This window comes from Nycticebus coucang, chromosome 22 (assembly GCF_027406575.1).
Source record: "Nycticebus coucang isolate mNycCou1 chromosome 22, mNycCou1.pri, whole genome shotgun sequence".
Taxonomy (NCBI): Eukaryota; Metazoa; Chordata; class Mammalia; order Primates; family Lorisidae; genus Nycticebus; species Nycticebus coucang.
In genome coordinates, this window is record NC_069801.1 from 24,686,149 (window position 1) to 24,706,818 (window position 20,670).

Here is a 20,670-nt window from a genome sequence, read left to right on the forward strand (position 1 = left end):
TTGGGAAAAGACAGAAGAAAACTTAGCAAAACTCTTAAATATCTTTTTTTTTTTTGCAGTTTTGGCCAGGGCCAGGCTTGAACCCACCACCCCCAGTATATGGGGCCGGCGCCCTACTCATTGAGCCACAGGTACCACCCCTTAAATGTCTCTGTATCTGACACAAAACCTACCTTTTCTCTCTTTCCTAGCAAAGCTTATCTATCTACACTCACCTGTTGCAACAAGTAGCATCTCAGATGATTTCTAAGGATCTTTGCCTCCATGCACTTGTGCCTTTATGTAATACCTCTTCCCTTTACTAGGCATTGGACCCAGTGAAGTGCCTCCAAGAAATAACATAAGGCAAGTAGATAATGGGATGTTACTTTCTAGAGTATGTTACAAAAGGCAGTGCCCTTCCATCTCACTCTCTGTTTGTTCATTTTGATAAAGACTGCTTCTATGCTGTGAGCTGTCCTACAGAAAGGTCTACATCACAAGGAACCAAGAAAGAACTCTAGACAACAGCATATTAAGAACTGAAACTCTCAGCCCAACAATGAACAGGTCCTGACATCAACCACAGAAGTGAGCCTACCCCAACCAAGGTTTGAGATGAATGCAACCACAGTAGAAATCCTGACTGCAGCTTAGGACAGAGGCTGAAATAGAAGATCTAGGAAAGCCATTCCTGGGTTTCTGGCCTATACAAACTACAAGTTGTTTTCCAGTTGTAGCTGTTGTTTTGTTTTGTTGTTGTTGAGACAGAGTCTCAATTTTGTAGCCCTCCACAGAGTACCAAGTACCAGGGTGTCATGGCTCCACTATTCACAGCAACCTCAAACTTTTAGGCTCAAGAGATCCTTTTGCTTCAGCCTCCGGAGTAGCTGGGACTACATGCACCCACCACAAGCCCCAGCTATTTCTCGTTCTTGCTGAGGCTGGTCTTGAATTCTTGAGCACAAGCAATCCACATGCCTGTCCTCCCAGAGTGCTAGGATTACAGGTGTGAGCCCAGCCAAAACTGAGTTTTAAACAATTGTGTTGTTTTAAGCCATTAAACTTTGGGGTAATTAATGTAGTTGTTAATATGAGGAGGTATTTTTGTATATTTGAAACACTTCTTTAGGAGTTAAGTCTTCAAGAAACACTTATCACATTTCTAATATTTAAAATCAAGTGCTGAAAATAAAATGCTTTTAAATTTAGAAAAAATAATTATCTCCATTCCATTTCACATTCTCTCCTACTTTGTCTTATAGACTTTCCGTATTAAAAATGACTGACTTTTTTAACTCTGCAAAATTAAATCTACTTTGACATGTTAAGCTCACTGAGAATTAGTAGCAATCTCTTATATTCAAGAGTAAACTAAACTAAGATGCCTTATTATTCAGTTGATCATATTAAAAGCAGCTGGAAACTATCAAATGTTATTTGAAATTCAACAATAACCCAACATCATACACAGCACTGGCTAAATTACCTTGGTTCACCAACCCTCTGGTATAAACACTAGAAGATACCAGACCTTCATCTGAGCCACTTCCTATTTACCCCATTAAGAACTTATAAGGAGGGCGGCGCCTGTGGCTCAGTGAGTAGGGTACCGGCCCCATATGCCGAGGGTGGCGGGTTCAAACCCAGCCCCAGCCAAATTGCAACAAAAAAATAGCTGGGCGTTGTGGCGGGCGCCTGTAGTCCCAGCTACTCGGGAGGCTGAGACAAGAGAATCGCGTAAGCCCAAGAGTTAGAGGTTGCTGTGAGCCGTGTAACGCCACGGCACTCTACTGAGGGCCGTACAGTGAGACTCTGTCTCTACAAAAAAATTAAAAAAAAAAAAAAAAAAAAAAGAACTTATAAGGACTTTTTTTTTTTTTTGACAGAGCAAAAAGCAACAGATCCCAGCAGAGATTTACAAAGTTCACTTTAAACAAAGATTAAGCAGTAAGAATATTAAAAGACAATTTCAAAAGAAAGTAACAGGAATTCAGAATTGGTCCAACAAAAGCAAAGGAAAGCCGTATTATCCAGTTGGCACATTTAGGGAAAGGGCATAAAATGCACAAATATGTCTACCCCTAGAAAAGCAATTAATGTATCAGGATAGAGAGTAGCTTAATTATAGTAGACACTAAAAACCTCAAGTAATTTCCCTGGCTATAACTGTGCTTACCAAGCAACCTTCTCATAAGAACTGGCTTAGTCCCGCAGCCACGCATGCCTAACACTGAACCCAATTATCCTGTCCATTTCATAGTTATTTCCCCTTATAAATTAGGAGATTGTATTTTATTTTAAGTCTTTTGTGGTTGTGGCTGGAGACTGGGAGAAAAGGGTCAACTCAATAATCCAGTCATCTCTGATTTAGTAGTAAGAGTCTATTTCAAGACTTTAGAAACTGAGACCAGGATTTGGGAGGTCCTATCATCCCCCCAGCAATAATAAAGACTTTGTAATGTCTTTCTTATAATGTTCTTTTAAATGGGATTCCTAACTACCCCCAACAATCATGTGTGTTCTCAAATCTTTAAGATAAAAACACACTGTTTATCCACCCTGAATTGTATGTAAAAGACTTAAGAGAAGAAATCAGTAAACTTTATTCTTAAGACCCATGGAGAACAAGATAGAAATGTTAACCATTTGGAAACTTCCAAACTTTGTCTGGAAACATCTTTTATCCTTTTCACCTAATCAAAAAAGACAATACACAAAGCCACATTTACATAATCATCCCACCATAAACCCTTGCTAAAAAGCCTTTGAACACAAAGGAGACAAAAAATTGAGAACATCAAGAACCTCTAGGCTTCTTATTTTAAGGACTGTAGTGATAAAACATACATGAATGTTCTAAATCAGTTAAAGGCCTGGTTTTAAATTTCATCTATATGTATTTAATCCACCTCAGTTTTCTCACCTACAAAACGAACTGCTGTGAACAAAAATGAGATAAAGTGTATAATGATATAGTACAATGCTGAAGTCATAGAAACCACTCCAAAAGTCAGCTGCTTTTCTTCTTCTTAAGAGCAAATCAGCAACCAACAGACATAATGATACTAGTGGTTTGCCAATCAAATGCTCCTGTGTACTCAACTAGCAGATATAGAAAGCACAGCTATCACCCAGATCACTTCAGTACAAATCTCATAAAATTAACAGCCCCAACAAACAAAACACAAGAACCATGAGTATGGCTTTGCAAAAACTGCAAACAGGCAAGATGATTATTAAAACCTGCATTTGCTTGCCCAAACCATCACTAACATGTGCATGGGGATATTATCAATGAGGTTTTCTAATGGTCTCAACACTAAGTGGACACACTCCAACTACTCTGTACTCAAAGAATAAAATACTAGGTAAATGCTTCAACACTCATACCGGCTGCATAAAGTGCTCTCTCAGAGCAGAAACTGGGCTATGTAAGAAATACTACTCACAGGCATGTTACAACCTTGGATGCATGATCAGATTTAATCTAATATTGGGGATCTCAAACTTCCAACACAAACTTGCTTTCATTGCAATAGCCAATGCAGGAGTCAAATACCTGATATTTAACTAGCTGGTAAGACATAACAACAAAAAGAAGTATTAATCTCTTAGTATATATTTTTATCCCACTCTCAGTAAAGAGAAGTTGAAATCAACTCAGAAAAAGGATCTTTCAGAACTGACTGAATGAAGAAGTGTAACTGGTAACCACTGATAATGACATGATTTAGTCTTCTCTATGAAAACAAGCAGTCTTTTTCAGAAGTCCCTTCTCAAAATTTTAATGCCCTAGGGGACTTATCTAGCCTCCCTATACCACAGACCAGGGGTCCTCAAACTACAGTCCGCAGGCCACATGCGGCAGTGTGATGGTATTTTGTTTCCGTTTTGTTTTTTTACTTCAAAATAAGATATGTGCAGTATGCGTAGGAATTTGTTCATACTTTTTTTTTTAAACTATAGTCCGGCCCTCCAACAGTCTAAGGGACAGTGAACTGGCCCCCTATTTAAAAAGTTTGAGGACCTGGGCGGCGCCTGTGGCTCAAGGAGTAGGGCACCAGTCCCATATGCCGGAGGTGGTGGGTTCAAACCTAGCCCCGGCCAAAAACCACAAAAAAAAAAAAAAAGGCCCCCCCCCCATAGACTGTTGTTGTGAAACCAAGTGAGACAGTACACAAAATGCTTTCATAAATACTAAGAATTATGCTGTTTATTATGTTTACTACTAAACTCTTTTATAAGTTTATTACTAAAACTTCACATACAAAAAAGTTTTTACTTTACTAAAATACCTTCTCTGAAAGATCACTTTTAAAAAACATAAAAGCAGGCCAGCATGGTGGGAGGCGGTGCGAGGAGGGAGGGGGAGCAGACAACTGCTTGAACTCAGGGCTCAAGACTAACCTGAGCAAGACAGAAATCCTGTCTCTACTAAAAAATAAAAAAACAGGGCGACGCCTGTGCCTCAGTGAGTAGGACACTGGCCCCATATACCGAGGGTGGCAGGCCCCAGCCAAACTGCAACAAAAATATAGCCGGGCCTTGTGGCAGGCACCTATAGTCCCAGCTACTTGGGAGGCCGAGGCAAGAGAATCGCCTAAGCCCAGGAACTGGAGGTTGCTGTGAGCTGTGTGATGCCAAAGCACTTTACCGAGGGCGATAAAATGAGTCATCCAGTCATCTCTGATTTAGTAGTAAGAGTCTACTTCTCTACAAAAAATTAATTAATTAATTAAGGTAAGAGGCTTGAACCCAGGAGTTGGAGGTTGCTATGAGCTACAGTGACACCATGGCACTCTACCCCAGGAAATAGCTTGATACTGTTTGAAGTCTTAAAAATAAAACAAGTTCAATTTACTATTAGCACAATTCTTCAATAAATGTCTCAGAAAATACATGCAGTGTCATACTCTAAGCCAGGCACAACAGCTCATGCCTATAATCCTAGCACCCGGGGAGGCCAAGGCAGGAGGATCTCTTGAGGCCAAGAGTTCGAGATCAGTCTGAGCAACACAGCACCAAAAAAAATAGAAAAATTAACCAGGCATGGTGGTGTAGGCCGTTGTACCAGCTACTTGGGAGGCTGAGGCAGAAGGACTTCTTGAGCCCATAGAGTTAGATGTTGCAGTGCGCTATGATGATACATTACATTTTAGTCTGGGCAACACAGCAAGAACCTGTTCACCTCTCCACTTGCCTCCCTCAAAAAAAAGACCCATATTCATTACTGAGTATTTATTTCAACAACAACAAAATCCAAATTTTTAAAAAGTCATGACTATGTATAACATTTATAAAATAACATTAGCATTTTATAACTAGAATACAAAACCGTGCATGTAAAGACAGCTCCTGTGCACTCTTCCATCATGAATCAAGACTGGGAAGAAAAATAATAACGGAAAAGTACCTGTTGGTGTGGTGGGATTTTGAATTACTTTGCAAAATATACATTTTGGGCTGGGCACAGTGGCTCATATCTATAATCCTAGAACTCTGGGAGGCCAAAGTGGGAGGATCCCTTGAGCTCAAGAGTTCAAGACCAGGCTCGGCGCCTGCAGCTCAGCAGCTAGGGCACCAGCCACATACACCAGAGCTGGTGAGTTCAAATCCAACCCGGGCCAGCTAAAATAACAATGACAACTACAACGAAAAAAATAGCCAGGCATTGTGGCAGTCACCTGTAGTCCCAGCTACTTAAGAGGCGAGGTAGCTATGAGGTATGACGCCACGGCACTCTACTCAGGGCGACAGCTTAAGACTCTGTCTCAAAAAAAAAAAAAAAAAAAAAAAGCTTTCAAGACCAACCAGACCAAATGCGAGACCCACCACCCCCATTCTCCACTAAAAATAGAAAAAATGAGCCAGGCATTGTGGCAGGTACCTATAGTACCTGGGACACTGAGACAGGAGGACAATTGAACCCAGGAGTATGAGGTTGCCATGAGATAGGCTGACACCATAGTGCTCTGCCTGGGCAAGAGAGTAAGGCTCTGTTGGAGTGTGGGGTCAATAAAATGCACACAGACACATACACATTCTTTTTGTGTGTGTGTGTGTGTGTGGTTTTTGGCCGGGGCTGGGTTTGAACCCACCACCTCCGGCATATGGGGCTGGCGCCCTACTCCTTTGAGCCACAGGCGCCGCCCCACATACACATTCTTTTTCTTATGATTTACAACTTATTTCTGATAAATATTGATTATGGTGATCTAGAATTCACTACAAATAAGGTAGTTCCTCTTAAGCAGACATATTTCACTTCAACATAATTTCAAAATGACAAAAGACAGTGGTAATTTTAAGAAAAGAACTCATGGCCTGACACAGTAGCTCAAACCTGTAATCTCAGCATTCTGGAAGGCTGAAGGCTGAGCGACAGACGGCTTGAGCTCAGGAGCTCAAGACCAGCCTGAGCAAGAGCAGACCCCTGCCTCTACTAAAAATAGGAAGTAAAAAAAAATTGCTGGGTGTTGTGGCTCAAAAATAAAAAAAGAAAAGAACTCAGGCAGTGGCTCACGCCTACAATCCTAGCACTCTGGGAGGCCAAGGAGGGTGGATTGCTTGAGCTCACGAGTTTGAGACCAGCCTGAACAAAAATCAAGACCCTGTCTCTACTAAAAATAGAAAACCTAAGGCAGAAGGATTGTTTGAGCCCAAGAGTTGGAGGTTGCTGTGAGCTATGATGCTATGGCACTCTATCCAGGTCTCAAAAAAAAAGAAAAAAGGGAAAGGGAAGGAAAGGAACTCATATCTTAAGTTTCAAATATTAAGGAAGCAGACACATGTTGAATATCTATAATCCCATATTCCACGATCTGAAATGCTCCAAACTCTGAAACTTTTTGAACACCAATGTCATATTCTAAAGAAATACTCACCCCCTCAATGAATCCCCAACAATAAAAAAAAAAAAAGAAATACTCACTGGAGCACTTCACATTTCTACACTAGGATGGTCAAAATTAAAAAAAAAAAAAAAAAAATTCCAAAACATTCTGGTCCCAAGCATTTCAGAAAAGGAACACTTAACCTGAAATAATGGAATTTCGAAAACTGTAGTTTAAATAAGAAATATTTAAAATGCTCAGTGGTTTTATTATAGGCCAGTTACTTTTTAATTAAAAATAAATATATAAAGCATAAAAATTTTTTTGTTTTAGTTTTCACCTACTCTTTCAGCTTAGAAATATGACTGTCTAAATTTTTACTTCCCACTCATATAGCTACTCATTAAGGAAGTATCCTGTATCCTCTTTATCCAAGTTACTCAATACTCATGGAAAGACTTTTTTACGGGGGCAAAAGACCTCACTCTACTCCCAGGCTAAAGTACCAGGTCCTCAGCCTAGCTCACAGCAATCTCAAAACCCTGGGCTTAAGCAATCCTCCTGCCTCACCCTCCCAGGTAGATGGAACTACAGGCCCCACCACTGGCTAATTTTTCTATTTTTAGTAGAGATGGGGACTCGCTCTTCCTCAGGTTGGTCTGGAACTCCCTGAGGCTCAAGGGATCCCCCTACCTCTGCCTCCCAGAGTGCTAGGATTTATAGACGTGAACCACCATGTCCAGCCTAACGATTATTCTTAGATGTTAAAATATTTTTCTTCTTCTCTTTTGTTTCCTTTCATTTTATTCAAATCACAAAAAAAAAAGAAAAAAAAAATTGTCTAAGGGCCAGGCAAGGTGGCTCATACTTATAATCCTAGCACTTTGGGAGACTGAGGCCGGTGGATTGCCTGAGCTCAGGAATTCAAGACTAGCCTGAACAAGAGCAAGAGCCAGTCACTAAAAACAGGCATTGCAGCAGGCACCCGTAACCCCAGCTACGTGGGAAACTGAGGCAAAATGATCGCTTGTGCCCAAGAGTTTCAGATAGCTATGAACTGGTGAGGCTGCTGTGAGGGCAACATAGTGAGACTCTGTCTCAAAATAAATAAATAAGAATTAACATCTGCTATAATTTTTTTTCCACATTTCTCTATCAGGCATCATCACAATCTGATCTAATAATTACTGTTTAAAATTTTTACAGGGTAAAAATCTAATATACTCCTTATAAAAAAGAAAAGTTTAATTTGTTGCACAATTATGCATTATATGAATTAACAGATTTTTAAAACTTTTCCTGGGTTATTAGTCAATGCTAATAGTGGTTATCTGACACCTTCAAATAACACTTCCCCCACTAGGGATGGATGAACTCACGCGATCACTTATGGCTGGTCAAGATGAGATGACCTGATCTTTTCTCCCACGTCTAAAAAAAAAACAACATTGCTTTTCTCGCCATTGAAAAAGTAAGTTTCATCATCTGAAGTACTAACTAATGTCTACAAAAATACTAATTGCACATACCCGAAAATGCACAGCCTGCATTAGCTACTAATGGAAATAATACAAAATAATAAAAGACATTCTTTGCCGTGAAAGAGCTTGAAAGATTAAAAAGAAAAACAAGGAATCAAACTGATACAATTACAAGGTTGTTTTTATTTGTTTGGGGTTTTTTTTTTTTTTGAACCAGTCTTGCTTTGTCGCCCTGAATAGAATGCTGTGGTGTCATAGTTCACAGCAACCTCAAACTCTTGGACTGAAGTGATCCTCTTGCCTCAGCCTCCCAAGTAGGTGGGACCACAGGAACCTGCCACAATGCCAGGCTAGTTTTTCTATTGTTTTTTAGTAGAGATGGGGGGTCTCACTCTTGCTCAGGCTGTTCTCTAACTCCTGAGCTCATTCAAGCAATCCACATTCTTCAGACCCCAAAGTATTTTTTTTTTTAATTTTAGTAGAAATGGGTCCTCGTTTTGTTGCCTGGGCTGGTCTCAAACTCCAGGTCTCAAGCAATCCTCTTTCCTCTACCTCCCACCTGCCAAAGTGCTAAGATTATAGGTGTGGCCTATTGTAAGAGATTTCAAGATAAGCACACTGCCTAATGGGCAGCTAAGAAATATGACTGTCCAAATTTTTACTTCCCATTCATATAGCTACTCACTAAGGAAGTATCCTGCATCCTCTTTAATCTAGACCTTTAATCCTGCATCCTCTTTTGGTCAGACTGTTAAACTTCACAACCTGCTACAGATGAAGAAAGAACAATAACTGACCACCAATGAAGACATGAACCTGGGATTGGACTGGTCAAGAGTGCCTTAAAGGAAGGGGCGATATTTAGAGTGGGCAAGACAATGCAAAGGACCTTCCACAATGATAAAGGTAAAAGAGAAAGCAGGCAGAGCAGGTGCCCACCTAGAGACTACCGAGCAACAGAAGACAGCAGCAGAGGATGAAAAGGCACAACTAGTGCCAGTGCCATTGCATAGAGGTGAGCTCTAACCCAACAGGCAGCAACAGGGAGTATCATCATAAAATGTATTTTTTAAGATTATCTGATATTCCTCCACAAAACTGGGTGAGGGAAAGCAAAGGGATGTTAATAGTCTAAGCAAACAAAGAAGATCTGGCAGTACTCAAGGCATGAAATGCTCAGAGAAGGGACCTATGAAAGTGGAGGCAAGGAAGGAATTGCAGTTTAGATGACTCTCTCAGCTTTCACTGCATGTTTTTAAAAAGAAAAAGCAGCCATATAATTTCAAAAGTTAAGTGTCATAGCTCATTATGATGATCAAGAATGAAATCACTAAGTATACATAAGCCAGTCTACCACTGAAGTTCTTTCAATTAGGAACCTATTCAGCAGAGTCAGCTAAGTGTAAAAGATAGTTCAAAATGTATCCCAGTATGAAAGTGTTTATGGTATCACAACTTTAAGTTCTATAAGTCCAAAGGGTATTATTGTTGCCCTGAAAATCTTCTGTGGGTTGCTGGAAAAAAGTAAAAGCAAAAAGAGCAATCAGGGTGGCGCCTGTGGCTCAGTGAGTAGGGCACCAGCCCCATATACCAAGGGTGGCGGGTTCAAACTCGGCCCCAGCCAAACTACAACAAAAATAATAGCTGGGCATAGTGGCAGGTGCCTGTAGTCCCAGCTGCTCGGGAGGCTGAGGCAAGAGAATCGCCTAAGCCTAGGAAGTTGGAAGTTGCTGTGAGCTGTGACGCCACGGCACTCTACCAAGGGCGATAAAGTGAGACTCTAAAAATAGCAATCAAATAGAAGGAAAAATTTGGTAGCTCTAGCTCGGCACCTGCAGCTCCAGCCACATACAGGGGTGCTGGTGGGTTTGAACCCCGCCTGGGCCTGCCAAACCACAATGACAACTAAAACAAAAAAAAAAAAAATAGCCAGACACTGTAGCAGGCGCCTATAGTCCCACCTACTTGGGAGGCCGAGGCAAGAAAATTGCTTAAGCCCACGAGTTTGAGGTTGCTGTGAGCTGTGACACCCCAGCACTCTACTGAGGGCAACAAAGTGAGACTCTCTCTCAAAAAAAGAATTCAGGGGTGGTGCCTGTGGCTCAGTGGGTAGGGCACCAGCCCTACATACCGAAGGTGGCGGGTTCAAACCCAGCCAAATTGCAACAAAAAAATAGCCGGGAGGGACTTTACCTAACAATTGCAATCAGTGTAACCTGGCTTATTGTACCCTCAATGAATCCCCAACAATAAAAAAAAAAAAAAATAGCCGGGCAAGAGAATTGCTGAGCCCAGGAGTAGGAGGTTGCAGTGAACTGTGTGACACCACAGCACTCTACTGAGGGCAATAAAGTGAGATTCTTGTTTCTACAAAAAAAAAAAAAAAAAAGAATTTGGTAGTGCCTAAATTATAGGACAATCACAAATTAAAACTGCAAATTGTGGGCTCTTCAGTTGATGACTGCTGTTACACTCCAAAATGCACAGGGGTTTCCCATGTTTTTTACACAACAAAGAACATAACCACTGTCAACAACTTCATCCTGGAAGCCAAGCAAATAAAAGATACCATTCATTCTTTCATAAACCAAGTCCTTCAAAAAACATTCAGAAATACTGTTAGCCCCTCAAACTCCATGTTGTCATATTAAATAAGCCTGAAGAAGCTGTACCCTAATCCTTTCTTCCATGCACATCCCTTCCTGAATCTAAATGCAAAGTTTTCTTTATGCTTTCCCATTTCAAATTATTGGCACAGAGCCAAAGCAAACAACTTCTCTACTACCTTCATAAAACCTAACAGATTAATAAGGTTGCTCAGAAAATGATTAAATGCCTAGGGTGAATCAGGTTTTTCTGCATAATATAGGAATAGCATGCATGTTCATATATGAACAGTATGGTTTCCTATGTTACTTCTATTACCTATAAATAAGGTCATATGTTTGTTTACATATTTATATAAACTATATGGTTTGACCTACACCATACCACATTCATGATATAATAGGTGTATACCTCAACGATTACATTAATAATTCTTATAATAGTACTTTTAGAGCCCAGTGTATAAAAGACAAACTCCCAAACCATTTAGGAAACTATAAAAGCTCACAAATAAAACTGAAAGGGTGGGACCATGCCAAGGGTGCATTTTACAAGGGTACATGTTAAATTTACTAAGTGTAGAGTACAAATGTCTGAACACAATAACTAAGAAAATGCAGTGAAGGCTATGTTAACCAGTTTGATGAAAGTATTTCAAATGGTATATAAAACCAGCACACTGTACCCCATGACTGCATTAATGTAATAGCTATGATTTAATAAAAAAAACTGTCAAAGTATCTGGACTGTGTCATGATCAACCCTTTCACATCCCCTAGGCAGGAAGCAAACAGCTCAACTGAGAGCAGACTACTTCACCTCAATATTCAACCAAATACTTCAATCCACCCATACACCCAATCTCAGGATATTTTTAATTATTAAACTGAGAAGAAAAAGGCAAAGATCACAGTATTTCCCTTTTTCTTTCACTCCAGGAAATGAATGTTTCATAGACATGGCTAACAAATATACAAGGAGTATCAACATACATACTCCAAGCTTGTAAAAGTTAACTAAAGAATATGTGAAAGAGTATGTATGTATTTGCAGAGAGGTTGAATACATGGTTTCAATTTGTCTATTCTTTATCCTCTCCTCCATACCCTCACATCCCTCACATCTTTTCAGATGAAAAGAAAATACCACCAAGTATTTACTGAATTGAATGAACTAAGCCAATCCCTTGGCTGACAGCGATACCAACTTCTGATGTAAAAGTCAAATCAAAGAGAAATCCATACTTAGAAAAAAATATTTACTATTACATGATTCTTTCAACACAATGTATTAAGCAGCTACTGTTTACGAAGTACATTCTTAGCTGAAAGCCCTACCTCAACAAACTTGTGTATGGAGAAACAGAAAACATCGTCATATATACACAAATCATTATATATATAATAAATTTGGCCAATAAGAATGACAGAAATCACTAGCTATTTGAATTCCTCTCCATAGTTTCTAGGTGGTGAGAATACAAAAGCTGTAAAAGAGGAACTGATTGGGTGGTGCCTGTAGTTCAGTGGTTTGAGTGCCGGCCACATACACCACAGACACCAAGGCTGGCGGGTTCAAGCCTGGCCCAGACCTGCTAAACAACAATGACAACTGCAGCAAAAAATAGCCAGGCATTGTAGTAGGCGCCTGTAGTCCCAGCTACTTGGGAGGCTGAGGCAAGAGAATCTCGTAAGCCCAAGAGTTGAAGGTTGCTATGAGCTGTGACACCAAAGCACTCTACCAAAGGTGACAGCTTGAGACTCAGTCTCCAAAAAAAAAAAAAAAAAAAATGGCTTGGCGCCTATAGCTCAACAGCTAGGGCTCCAGCCACATACACCATAGCTGGCAGGTTTGAATCCAGCCCGGGCCTGCCAAACAACGACAACTGCAACAAAAAAATAGCCAGGCGGAGTAGTGCCTGTGATTCGGTGGGGAGGGCGCCGACTCCATATACCGAGAGTGGGGGGTTCAAAACCGGCCCCAGCCAAACTACAACAAAAATAGCCAGGTGTGTGGCAAGTACCTGTAGTCCCAGCTACTTGGCAGGCTGAGGCAAGAGAACCACCTAAGCCCAGGAGTTGGAGGTTGCTGTGAGCTGTGACGTCACAGCACTCTACCAAGGGCGATAAAGTGAGACTCTGTCTCTTTAAAAAAGAAAAAGGCTCAGCGCCTGTGGCTCAAGCAGCTAAGGCACCAGCCATATATATACCTGAGCTAGCAGGTTCGAATCCATCCGAGGCACGCCAAACAACAATGACGTCTGCAATCAAAAAATAGCTCGGCATTTTGACAGGTGCCTGTAGTCCCAGCTACTTGGGAGGTGGAGGCAGAATTGCTTGAGCCCAGGAGTTGGAGGTTGCTGTGCACTGTGAAGCCACAGCACTCTACCCAGGGCGACAGCTTGAGGGAAAAAAAATAAAGCCAGGCTTTGTGGTGAGCACCTGTAGTATAGTCCCAGCTACTTAGGCAAGTAGAATTGCTGAAGCCCCAGAGCTTGAGGTTGCTGTGAGCTGTGACGCCCCATCACTCTACCCAGGATGACACAGTGAGACTCTGTTTCTAAAAAAACCTGTTGGGAGAATCTTAATAGATAATAATATTGATAACACCATAGATAGTAATATTTATTGAAACATATTAATATTTATTGTAGTTATTTAGTTGCTTTACTCTCAAATAAAGCACCCTGATGTGGGTGAAAGAATAACATTTTAGCCAAAGGAAAATGATGAAAGGAAGAAATTAAATGAAGACAGATTAAGCAGCATGTTGATCAGCAAGAGTACGATTTGCTGCATTCAAACAGAAGATAGCTCAAAACACAGAGTAGTAGGTGTGCCTAGTCCTCCCATGTAGGAATGAGTGGGGTTACACACAGGTCTCAAGTGGGAACTAGAAATCACAAATGTCAGATGTACCCACATTTCCAAGGTTAGAAGATAGAAGACACCCTCTCCTATCATATTCCTCAAAATACCCACAGTCCATAAATTATTATGAAATCCCAGGAACTTCCCCCATACAATACCCATGAAAAGGTCACATCACCTCTAACACACAGTCATTAACCTAATACCAAGAAATCATTAATTTAGATCTTATTCATCAAGGCCACTTAGCCTAGCTAATTTTGTTTTCCCTAAAGCAAAACATTTTGTTTTAAAAGCAAGCTGTCAAAAAATACCCCCAGGGCGGCGCCTGTGGCTCAGTGAGTAGGGCACCAGCCCCATATGCCAAGGGTGGCGGGTTCAAACTCAGCCCCGGCCAAACTGCAACCAAAAAATAGCCGGGCGTTGTGGCGGGCGCCTGTAGTCCCAGCTGCTCGGGAGGCTGAGGCAAGAGAATCGCGTAAGCCCAAGAGTTAAGAGGTTGCTGTGAGCCGTGTGACGCCACGGCACTCTACCCGAGGGCGGTACAGTGAGACTCTGTCTCTACAAAAAAAAAAAAAAAATACCCCCAAACCAGAAGGTTAATGAAACTAGGCACCTTTTACCATTTCTATCTAGACTCAAAAGCTCCATTTTGGGGAGTAAAAAGAGGATTAGTTCCACTGCTTGGTCAGATAGTTTTGTTTAATACACCTTAAGGCATTACTAATTTTTCCTCTCCTCTGCAAGAAAGGCTAAATGACTGTACTGGCAGACGAATACATCTCCTTTCCAGAATTCATTCCATCTTGGAGTCAACTGAGCTACTTTCATGAAATTCTAATTATAAGGAATTGCCAATGTTAAGGTAGCCCTTCCGGGGCTAGAAGTACTTTTGGCTACTCAAAAGCCTCCAATTCTGAGACACTCTGTTTGCCAAAATGGAAAGATGTGAGAAGGAACTGAAGATACTTGGCCTTGACCACGGGGCTAACAATCGCCCTGATTCCAAAATTACCACCCCATGAACTCTATCTGATACGCACTTCAGTGTTGCAGATAGCTGCAGACTGTGTATTAGTCACCTTACAGAAGCTAATGAAAAGTTACAAAATCTAATCACAAGGGGAAGTCAATCTAAAATCACCCTTAGATGCTCTCTGGCATACCCTAAAAAACCCAGAACTATTTCTATTTTCTAAGACAAAAATAAGGGCAAACTCCAAGAACATCAGACCAGGCAAGGTCCTGGGAAACTACCCAGTCCAACATCTTTGTCTTACCAGTGGAAAAAAAGCAAAGCCCAAAGAAGATGAATGTTTGAACAAAGGCTAGAAGCTGTGGCTTTCAGTGTTCTGACCCAGTGCTACCTCTATCCCAACAAGTTTTACTTGTTCGGGAGTTAACACCTTTCTCAAATCACTATCAAATTCCTCCCTCTATGAGCCATTCTACCAAACAAAATTCCTATATAATGTCTAATGAGAATCTGCAGCAATAATTTAAATATATCTCACGTTATTCTACTCTTTGTGAATAAGGCAGAATTCATTATCACTTCATATACAGAAATACTTTACAGATTTCCTTTATCAGATTTATAAATTTGTCTTTTACCGAAGATTTTTCTATGCTTCAGTTTTCTAAGACAAAGATGAAGGGCCACATACCTAAATACATTCCATTCATTTCAGAAATAACGTAGTATTCAGTACTATGTTAACTTCCCTGGGAAGTTGTCAAGTTTCCATATGTAAAACATTATGGAATTTTTTTTTTTTTTTTTTGTAGAGACAGAGTCTCACATACCGCCCTCAGGTAGAGTGCCGTGGCATCACACGGCTCACAGCAACCTCTAACTCTTGGGCTTACGCGATTCTCTTGCCTCAGCCTCCCGAGTAGCTGGGACTACAGGCGCCTGCCACAACGCCCGGCTATTTTTTTGTTGCAATTTGGCCGGGGCTGGGTTTGAACCCGCCACCCTCGGCATATGGGGCCGGCGCCCTACTCACTGAGCCACAGGCACCGCCCAAGGAATCTTTTTTTTTTAGAGACAGAGTCTCACTTTGTCACCCTTGGTAGAGTGCTGTGACGTCACAGCTCACAACAACCTCCAGCTCTTGGACTAGGGCGATTCTCTTGCCTCAGCCTCTGGAGTTGCTGGGACTACAGGCACCTGCCACAATGCCCAGCTATTTTTGTTGCAGTTGCTACTGCTGTTTTAGCTGGCCGAGGCTGGGTTCAAACCCGTCACCCTTGTCATATGGGGCCGGCACCCTACCCACTGAGCCACAGGTGATGCCCAACATTAAGGAATCTTAAGAAGAAAAAAGTTCCCTGATTTTTAAAAGTTAAAAAAAAAAAAAAAAACCAATTAGGCACAATAAGGTATCTTTCCGCCAAAGGCTCTCAAAGAACATTTCAATAAAAACTTCTCTTCTCTCACACGGCTCACAGCAACCTCCAACTCCTGGGCTTGAGCGATTCTCCTGCCTCAGCCTCCCAAGCAGCTGGGACTACAGGCACTCGCCACAATGCCCGGCTATTTTTTTTTTGGTTGCAGTTTGGCCGGGGCCCGGTTTGAACCCGCCACCCTCGGTATATGGGGCCGGCGCTCCCAACAACCATTCTTAACCAGGAGAATGAGGTGACTAAAATAACCAACTTTACGGGCGCCGGCCCCATATACCAAGGGTTGCGGGTTCAAACCCAGCCCCGGCTGAACTGCAACCAAAAAAATAAAAAAATAAAAAATAAAAACTTCTCTTCTTGGGCGGCGCCTGTGGCTCAGTGGCTAAGGCAGCGGGTCCCATATACCGAGGGTGGCAAGTTACCCCCAGCCAGCTAAAACAGCAGCAGCCACTACAGCAAAAAATAGCCGGGTGTTGTGGCGGGTGCGTGTAGTCCCAGCTACTTGGGAGGCTGAGGCAAGAGAATAGCTTAAGCCCAAAAGAGTTTGAGGTTGCTGTGAGCTGTGACGCCACAGCACTCTACCGAGGGCGACAAAGTGAGATTCTGTCTCAAAAAAAAACTTTTCTTCTCTTTTAGAGTGCAGCAACTCACACCTGTAATCTCAGGAGTTACAGACCAGCCTGAAAAAGAGCAGACTCCATCTCTACTAAAAATAGAAAAACTACCCTGTAGTCCCACCTACTCCAGAAGCTGAAGCAAGAGGATCACTTAAACCAACAAGTTTGAGGTTGCTGTGAGTTATGACGCCATAGCACTCTACCCAGGGCGACAGAGTAATACTATCCCAAAAGTAAAAAAAGGCTTGGCACCTGTAGCACAGTGGTTACAGAGCTACACCAAGGGTGAAGGGTTTGAACCCAGCCCAGGCCAGCTAAACAACAATGACAACTGCAACAAAAAAATAGCTGGGCACTGTGGTAGCCGCTGGTAGTCCCAGCTACTTGGGAGGCTGAGGCAAGAGAATCATTTAAGGCCAAGAGTTTGAGGTTGCTGTAAGGTGTGATGTCACTCTACTGAGGGCGACACAGTAAAACTCTGTCTCAAAAAAAAAAAAAGAACAGGAAGGGCCAGGCTAGAGGGCTCATGCCTGTAATTCCAACATTCTGGAAGGCTGAGGCCGATGAACTGCCTGAGTTCACAGGTTCAAGACCAGCCTGAGCAAGAGTGAGACCCCATCTCTAAAAACAGCCAGGCGTTGTGGTGGGCACCTGTAGTCCTAGCTACTTGGGAGGCTGAGGCAGAGAATCACTTGAGCCCAAGAGTTTGAGGCTGCTGTGAGCTATGATGCCACAACACTCTACCAAGGGTGACAAAGTTGAAACTGTCTCAAAATAAAAAGGGTGGTGCCTGTGGCTCAGTGGGTAGGGCGCCGGCCCCATATATCGAGGGTAGCGGGTTCAAACCCAGGCCCAGCCAAACTGCAACAAAAAAATAGCCAGGCGTTGTGGCGGGCGCCTATGGTCCCAGCTACTCGGGAGGCTGAGGCAAGAGAATCGCCTAAGCCCAGGAGTTGGAGGTTGCTGTGAGCTGTGTGACGCTACGGCACTCTATCGAGGGCGATAAAGTGAGACTCTGTCTCTACTAAAAGAAAAAGGAAAAAAAAAACACTTCTCTCTTTAAAACATCCAACCTTTATAGGACATGAATAGTAACAATGCTGTCCTCCTACATGAAGTAAATAAGTCTTGCAAAAGATCATAAATCAAACCAGTATAGAAGAGAAGGCCAGAAACCCAAGAATCAGTAAGCTTTCCTTGGTACTACAAAGATATTCAGCAAATAGACTAATCTTTCCATATGTAAATAAAAGCTGCTAAAGTATGTGCCTTTAAACTTTTCAGGACCATTGGCTGGAGAAAAGGGGCTAGAAATTTGTGGCCCTAATCCTAACATTTTCCTATCTTCTTTTTATGAACAGGAGTCACATAAAGTACTGGGACCCTGAATTCTTTAGCTAAGAACAGCTGCACTTTCAGACAACCATCAAGGTTTGAGAGTGATGTTTTAAACAGCCACTTCTTAGCAAGATTTCTACTAAGAAATGTTCTAGTCTAAATCTTTCAATGTGACACCAAGAGTCCAATAATGGCTTTGAAGAAAACAATGTAATAAGAGCCAAGCAGCACTAACTTTAACTACTAGAAATCAATTACTCTGAATGGAACCAATTCTGAAGATTCAGACATATTCTTGAACATAGTATTGTTTACACTAATGAAGAATAATAGTATTGTTTACACTAATGAAGACTCAACAAGCAAATGTTTGCAGGCACAAATATATATAAAATAACTGTAGTAAAAAACATACCGTCCCTATCTCAAAAGTCAGGCAATTTACTTGACCTTTTAGTGTTTACACGGATAAATGCTACATTTATGCACTCTCTCCCTAAGATGCTTTATTGTTAAAAAGGAAGGAAATTTAATGAAGTAATCAGAAGCTGCCTTTTTACTTTATTATAAAAGTTTACTTTTCTCATTTTTGTTTATGCTGTTTTCCCATAGCTGCAAAAATACATTCTCCCAACCTGCACCTATCCAAAACCTAATAGACTGGAAGAGGTTTCTCAACGTGCAAACCTCCTCCATTAATCTCCAACTAGTCCTGCCAAAAATGATCCTGCCTTCTCTAAGCTCCAACCATATACAGAAAAAAGCTGTTTACTCTGTTTTCATGTGTACATTCATTGTTTCCTCAACTAATTCCCTGAGTACACTACACCTCACTTCATACTAGGGTCTGTCCTGTCATGCCTAGACACTGTGTTACGCTTTCAAGACATAACTTCAGTGAGTATTATGTGTTCTGGCTGAGGCATTTTTTTTAAATCCTCCCCTAAAATACTGATTTTCATAAAACTTACTAAAATGCAATGTTTTTTTGTTTTGTTTTGTTTTAAGAAACGAGTCTCACTTTATCGCCCTCAGTAGAGTGTCGTGGCATCACAGCTAACAGTAACCTTCAACTCCAGGGCTTAGGAGATTCTCTTGCCTCAGCCTACCAAGTACCTGGGTCCACAGGTGCCTGCCACAGTGCCCGGCTATTTTTTTATTGCAGTTTGGACAGGGCTCGGTTTGAACCTGCCACCCTCATGTATATGGGGCCGGTGCACCTACCCACTGAGCTACAGGCACTGCCCTAAAATGCAATGTTTTACCTCTCAATTACTTTACAAGTATCAGCTTAATTTACTTTTTATTTCTTTCTCTCTTTTGAGACAAGGTCTTGCTCTGCTGCCTGGACTAGAGTACAGTGTCATCATCATAGCTCACAGCAGCCTCAAATTCCTGGGCTCAAGGGATGCTCCTGTCTCAGCTTCCCGAGTAGCTGGAACTACAGGTATGCTCCACCATGCTGCCCAGCTAATTTTTCTATTTTTACTTTTGCAGAGAGAGGGCTCAGCTATGTTGCCCGGGCTAGTTTTGAACTCCTGGCCTCAAGCAATCCTCCTGTTTCAGCTTCCCAAATTGCTAGGATTACAGGGATAAGCCATTCTGCCCACCTATACTCTAATTAAAGGAATATGTTTTAGAGTGAGAGAAAGCCAGATCAGAATTTTACCACTTAACTGTATGTGTTACCCTGAGCAAATTAATTCATCTCTCTCAGACTTGCTCCTTATCTGGATAAAAGAGTTATTGGTGAGATACTATACGTAAACCTCTTACCATCTGCCTAATAAATGGTCAACAAATATAACTGTTATTGTAACTTTGTGAGTAATGAGGAAAGGAAGAAGAGTGACAAAGAATTAGTGCTGAAGTATACTTTGTTTCATTATTAATATATGCCTATATCCATGCCTAAAGAAATGCCAAAAATGGCATTTCTGGAAGAAAAACATGATAAAGAATTTAACATGTCAACCTGCCTTTTAAATAAAATTTACCCTCCATTTAAATTCTGTTCACTCTTTGATTAAAATTAAGCATTTAGCAATTATAGAGCACTATTGGTATGTGGTATCATTAATTTTTTTTTTAAAAACCTGGAATTGGATTTTTGGTGAAGTAGATCATCAGGGTGGAATCACAGGAGCAGCGAAGAAAATATCATTTCTCCTTCTATATTTAATATCTAACAAATCTGTTTACTTTCTGTTCAACTCTGCTCCAAAAATGAAGCAACACATGCCTTTATACAATAACCATATAGGGTTTATTGATGTCCACTCTTTCAACCACATTAGGCAGGCACAGGAAACACAAGGACATCCACCAATCACCTCCTAAAGCTCAACAAAATCAGGCCAAAAATCCATGAACCCCAAATTATAGGACAATGGACTCTGTGACCACGAGATGATGCAGAAAAGTTAGAAACAAAATCTTATAACAAAGGAAGAATCTGAAGACCAAAACACAAAGATTTTAACTATTCAGTGCCTAACCACAAAGGCAATCAATATGTTATAAATTCAGAAGA

General features: G+C 41.3%; 1 protein-coding gene across 14 annotated transcripts in view; it reads right to left on the minus strand.

Moving 5' to 3' along the window:
• The window catches only part of PUM1 (pumilio RNA binding family member 1), a 153,816-nt gene that overhangs the window by 79,345 nt on the left and 53,801 nt on the right, over positions 1-20,670 (minus strand). The gene's annotated exons all lie outside the window — the stretch shown is intronic.